The sequence below is a fragment of the Phocoena sinus genome, chromosome 11, assembly GCF_008692025.1.
Source record: "Phocoena sinus isolate mPhoSin1 chromosome 11, mPhoSin1.pri, whole genome shotgun sequence".
Classification (NCBI taxonomy): Eukaryota; Metazoa; Chordata; class Mammalia; order Artiodactyla; family Phocoenidae; genus Phocoena; species Phocoena sinus.
In genome coordinates this window covers 102,387,364-102,393,979 of record NC_045773.1, presented here as the reverse complement: position 1 = coordinate 102,393,979, position 6,616 = coordinate 102,387,364, and positions in this window count along the sequence as shown.

The following is a 6,616-nucleotide window of genomic DNA, read 5'->3' as shown; positions in this document are numbered from 1 at the left end:
ACGATGACTCTCTGGGGCATGAAGAAATAGGGTGGAGACCAGGGTCAAGGATTTTCAGGTTTTACCAGTGGACAAAGTACAGAGGAATATTCCAGGGATTCTGATTCTAGCAGAGGGTGAGTGGGGGAAATACGGTGTGTTGTTTCTGTCTCACACTTGGACACGGGGGTGTGATTTGGTCTCTGCTCACCTCCCCAACCTGGATTCTTACGAGCCCCATGCCCCGCACTCCAAGCTACATTCGGGCCAAAATAGTCTCAGCCCTCAGTGGTCTGAGACTTACCTCTACTGTGCTTACCTCTACTGTTCCTTGACAGACTGATTTTGAAGAAGTCTTTTTTTTTTTTTTTTTTTTTTTTTTTTTTTGCTGTACACGGGCCTCTCACCGTTGTGGCCTCTCCCGCCGCGGAGCACAGGCTCCGGACACGCAGGCCCAGCGGCCATGGCCCACGGGCCCAGCCGCTCCACGGCACGCGGGATCCTCCCCGACCGGGGCACGAACCCGCGCCCCCTGCATTGGCAGGCAGACTCTCAACCACTGCGCCACCAGGGAAGCCCCGAAGAAGTCTTTTTATCTGTCCTCCCCGTGCCTACTCTCCCTGTTCATACACACACACACACACACACACACACACACACACACACATACACACACACACACTCTCTTAGATGATACACCCAGACACATGCATACACTGGGACAGATGTGTCCACTTAGATGCACACGTGGCCAGCACATGCATACACACAGGCCGTGAGCACCTTCAGGGTCAATATCGTGTCTAGGTCTCCGCTGTAACCAAGATCCTCGCTCAGAGCGGGTGGTCAATACTAGCTGTTGAATAAATGCTAAACGAGGAGCAACGCCCGGAAGTGTGCGCCTCGGGGTCAACTGCTGAGAGCGTTCGCTCAGGAGTTTCCCGTCGTTTCTGATTCTAATTGAGAGTGTGCTGATTGCAAGCTGGACTTGGAAGGCCAGTTACTTCTCCCCAGTTCCCCCAAATACGCCACATCAGATCGCGCTGGAACGTATATGACCAGGGAGCTGTCAAGAGCAAAGTCAGTCCATCCTTCGATTAGTTCCCATCAGAGACTTAAACAAATAAGAAAACCAAACAGTTCCCACTCCTGAGCAAACACTGTTGGATCTGATAGTAGGTCAACAAGAGCATGGCCGGGTCAGCAAACGCCGACAAGTGAAGCAGCAAATTACTGCCAACCGTCCAAGATCAGACCACAATACAAACAAAAGCACATGTAGATATAAAATAGAATAACATCACGAACCTCATGCAGCAACAGGACTGAGAAATTACAACTTCATGAAAGATGTAAATGGAGATGATACACACATACGCATACGTGTGTACATAGATACATAGATGGATGATGGGTGGATAGAAGGCCAGTTGGATAGAGAGACGGATGGAAAATGTAAAACAGATTGGGGGAAGGCAGCCTGTTTTAACCTTTTGAGGCTCAAGATGAGATGAGCAAATTTGCAACTCCATGTGCTTCAAGATGGTAGCAAGTGAGAGCCTCTGGGTGAGGTTGGGGGGACGCAGCAGAGAGAGCCTGAGTGAGTGGGAGTTAAACAGGTCATTCCAGCCCCTTTGGCAAACTCCCCTCCTGCTGGGACAAGATTGGGGGGCGTGGGTGGGGGGGACGATGCAGGCAGAGGCCGAGCAAAGGGCGAAATGAGGTGACACAAAGAGGGAGAGTCAGCACGAGCGCACGTCCCCAGCCCGAGGTCCAAGCCTTCCCCTTGAGAAACTTTCAGGAAAGATCTTCAGTGCCACCCAGTGCTTTCTGGAACAGGAGTTGAGTTTATTTTCCACGCCCACTAAGACTGTGCCTCACGACCCCGTGAGCTGTGTGATAATATCTCCTGACACATATTATACTTTGCGAAGCATTCCCACACTTGCGGTCTTACTCGGCCTGTATCTGAAGACAGGCTGCTTCCGTGCCCACCTGCGGGTGGCGGGGGTGGGGGGGCGGCGGAGCCCTCCCTTCCCTGAAGCTCCACCCGAGGCCCTGGATGTGCAGTGACCCTACCACACAGGGCCTTCCAGGGACAATGTCCCAAGGCCCTCAACCTCAGGGCATTTCCCGAAGCCTATTATCTTGTGGTAAAAGAAGGTTCTTTCTTTCTGATAGCTCAGAATTTCCCTCCAATTCTCATATTCCTCTCCATGAGACCCATGTAAAGATCCTTGCTACTCAAAGTGCGGTCCATGGACCGGCAGCGCCACCATCACCTGGGGTCTTGTTAAAATGCAGACTCCCAGGTCCCGGCCCAGACCTGCTGATTCAGGATCTGCATTTTGACCACATCCCAGGGGACTTGTGTGCACGTTACAGCTTGAGAAGCTCTGTTATGATAAGTGTTTAGTATACATAGAAGTTCTTAATTTTTAGATTTTGTGGATAAATGCAGTATTTATAAGTATTCAGCCCATAGATTTTGTTGTTAGCTTGCCAGCTTACTGAATACTAATATTCTAGAGGCTTTTGTCCCTTGCAGTAAGTTGGGGAGAGGGTTTTGTTACTGATGGTCACCACCCCTAATCTTATAAAGGGCACGGATTCTAGAGCCCAGAAACAGTGACAGGGCCTCAGGGAGTATCAAGAAGAGGGAGTGTTAGGGAAACTTGTGGGTATTTTTGCATATTTGAGACAAATACCTTAATTCCTACGTAATCTAGGAATTACTAATCTACATTCACAATAATAATATGCACTGAACGAACGCTTTATTTACAGCAGCAGGAAGACTAGATTAGGAAGGTCTGCTGTTCATGTAGACCTCGCAAGACTTACAGCTAGGAGGGGGAGCCATTGTTTTTATTTGTCATGGTGCATTTAAAATTTACCAAAGGAATTGGATAGTGGGTACGTGAATATCAAGTAACTGATAGAGTGGAAATTCATAATCGCAAAATGTGAAGCATCCAGGGAGGGAAGCAAATGACTTTGCCTCAGCACGTGTACACAACGCACAGTAAAGATGCACGGTTATATATACCCAGGAGCGGGATTGCTGGATCATACGGTCGCCAGGTGCGGGGAGGGGGGGATGGACGGGGAGTTTGGGGTTAGTAGATGCCAACTGTTACATATAGGACGGATAAACAACAAGGTCCTACTGTATAGCACAGGGAACTATATTCAATACCCTGGGATAAAACATAATGGAAAAAAAGATAAAAAAAGAATGTATATATGTGTATAACTGAGTCACTTTGCTGTACAGCAGAAATTAACACAACATTGTAAATCAACTGTACTTCAATTAAAAAATAAATTTAAAAAATGGGTGCACGTCGGTCCCGTCGGGCAGTCCAGGCCTCTTGCGGGAAGGTGGGGCTCTCATCCACTTCTCTTCCTTATCCAAGGCTCTTAGCCTAGTGTTTGACACACAGAACGTGCTTATTAAATACTTTTAAATTTTAATAACTCAAAGTCATCTTTCAGAGAGTTTTGCTAATCTGTCCAGAGAAGACCTGACACATCTTAGAAACATTTAGCTGGACACAGCCTCCAAAAGCAAAGGAGCTTCAAACTGTGGCCCTAGATGTCTCCTTCCAGGCCCCTCACACTGACCCCCTGAAGATAAAATGCCTAAAAATCTGCCTGGCAGAGCAGCAAGTTCGTGAGTATCTGTTGAACCGGTGAGCAAGTGAATTTATCTTTTTAAATCCCTTCACTTGCCCGCCTTGAGAAGTGGAGTCCGCTGGCTATAGCCGGACATCAGGCCGCTGGGTGCTCGCAGACGCAGGTGAAGTCTGGCCGAAGTTACAACCGGGACCAGATCATCTTCTCAAAAGAAGGGTAATACAGAGGTAACCAGAAGCTGAAAAAGTAAATGGTTATTCTACACAAATTTATTACTCAGAACAGAACCCGCATCCTTGGAAAAGACTTTCTTGATAAAAATAAATAAACTTAAAAAATTGTAATATATGATTATTGTAGAAAATGTATAAAATACAGCAAAGTCTAAGAGGAGATTGAATTTCCTCATACCCATCACTGGGAGATGGCCATGGTAATTATTTGAATATAATTTCTTTTAATCTTTTTTCCATGCAAAACACATTTATAAAATCAGAATCATTGCATTACTGATTTTATGTTGTACCCCTTTGATCTAACATCATAGCGTGAAATATTTTCCAATACTAATAAACATTCTTGGCAAATATCACATCGATGATGGCACATGAGCATAAACAAAATATATTTAAAAGCTCCCTAGTGTTGCTGTTCTAAACAACACCGGAGTAACTGTCCCTGCAAGTCTCGTCTGCATTTCTGATTATTTTCTTGGGGTAGTTTCCTAGAGAGTAGAAACAGCTTTCAAAAGGACAGCAGCTCACTCATGACTTCGAGTGAGGCTGGAGAAAAGCAGTGGTTGGGACCATTTCAGGCCACATTTGAGGGGCACACGCCCACCAGGCCGGGCCTTACGGGGACCTGGGGACCTGCACTCAGGCCCCTCAGATTGCTGAGTTTCTCTTGAAGAGTTTCTTAAATATCCTGGCTTCTAAAGGAGAGAGAAGTTCTCCAATATTTACTCCTTTAGCTAAGGGAAAAGGGGGAGAAAAGTATATTATTCCTTGAAAGAGAAAGTAATATATTTTCCAGCAATGTGATCTCATCCCTCACATCTTCGAAGGACTAGTGTTAATCCGAAGTCCATTCCAGTTAATAAAGTATGCCTTTCCCTTACAATGACCTTTTGCTGGAGGTATTTTAGGTTTGTTTTTATAAATAGTTCTTAATTAAATGAGAATCTCGTTATAAAATTATTGTAAAAGTCAGTTATCCTGTGTCAAGGGATATAGAGCAAAAGCTGGCTTCTACCCGGTTTAGAAAACGCATCGCCCTTTTGAAATGAAATTACTTCAATCGATTTTAGTATTAATGCGTTACTTATGCATGGATGTATGTATATGATATAATACACACACAGGTGTCCATGTACAGTAATGTATAATTACATACAGAAGTATGTAGTTATTTGCAGTTTACAGAACATTTTTCAGCCAGGATCCCTTATGAGATTCATAATAACAGAACCCTGGGCATGCTACATGCTGCTTCACTTTTGCTGGTGAGAATAATGCAGCTTTAGGTTCACTAAGTCGTCCACGGTCACCTGCCTGGTTCACTAGCTACTAGATGCCACCTTCCCCAACACCCCAACCCCTAACGGCTACTCAGATTCCCTAAGACCCTTTGTGGACGTGGTAACCGATTAATCAATCTTGGTTTCAGTTTCATCTTTCAGAACACGAAGGTGACTCTCTCCCCACGGCTTGTAGAGAAATTAGGAACACAAGTGAATTAGTCTGAACACTGAACACACACACACACACACGCCCTTCCTATTTTCAGAAAGGATTTGAGGTGGTTGATACCCACATTAGGGGCAATAATAATTTCACTGAAAAAGACAACAGCAAAAAACGTTTAAAAATTACAGAATCTGTACGATTTATTACACACTGCATGTTCAGAGCCTGGAGTGCTATCAAAATGAGAATTTTCCTTCTCATCAATGAAATTTCAAAAATCAATGTAGTTCAGAAAATGCAGCTGTGCTCTGCATTGATAAGAGTGTGAAATAAGTAGGTTGCAAAAGAAAAAAGACCTTGGCTGGACCTGGGAAATTGAGGAGGAGTGGTCCTATGGATAAAACAGAAGCCACAGAATACAAACCCAGGGGCCCAAGTTCCCAAGGTCCACCTCAGAAAGTCACCTGCAGGGCACCCCTGAAAGCTTTAATTTTCCTGCACCTCAGTTTCATCATCTGTGACAAAGAAGCAAACGTATTTATGGGTTGTCGTCCAGAATGTGGACAGTTTACATGAGGCTGTTTTGTTAAGTCACCTCTGCAGTTTTACCCAGTGAAATCTTTTAAGATAGTCATCCTTGGAGAAAATTAATACAACGTGAAATACACTGCAAGTATCAAGTGCGATGTAAACGCTTCGTGATGAGAACACAGATGAGGTCTGCAAACTGCCGGCTCTTCCTCTGACTCAGCCACCGCAGACTGAGTTTTGGCAACTGTGATCTTGCAAAGTATAGATTAAAAAAAATGAACAGAGGACCTTTCTGACAGATGTTACCCCTCCCAGCAACACCTGATGTGTAAGCCTCAAATAATGGCAGGACACAGCTGGTTCCTCAGCCGTCAAGTCGGGGACAGGCCCGCCTCCCCACCCCCCATCACTTCAGCCTCGAGGGGCAGCCAGGGGCCCGTCCCTGCTCGGTCCTGGTGGATCCTGATGGCCCCGGATCCTGCTGGCTGAGAGCGTGACCCCAAGCTGGTTTCCTAAAGGCTTTCTGGACAGGTGACTTCAAAGGCGTACCCCCAACGCTGGAGCTGCGTTTTCACATTGTAGCTTTCCAGATATGTCTTGGTTTAAATTTCCAGAAGGGGATTCTTCCTCTCTCCCTCCCTTTCTTTTCCTTCTTTCGAAAGGAAAAAATAGCATCTCTGAGTGACCATTTTGTCCTTGCTGCTTGCTGTAGGATCGCTGGTAGCTCAGGGGGGACGGCTCCCCAATTTTAAACGGGAACATTCGAATTTTAGTCAATAAAG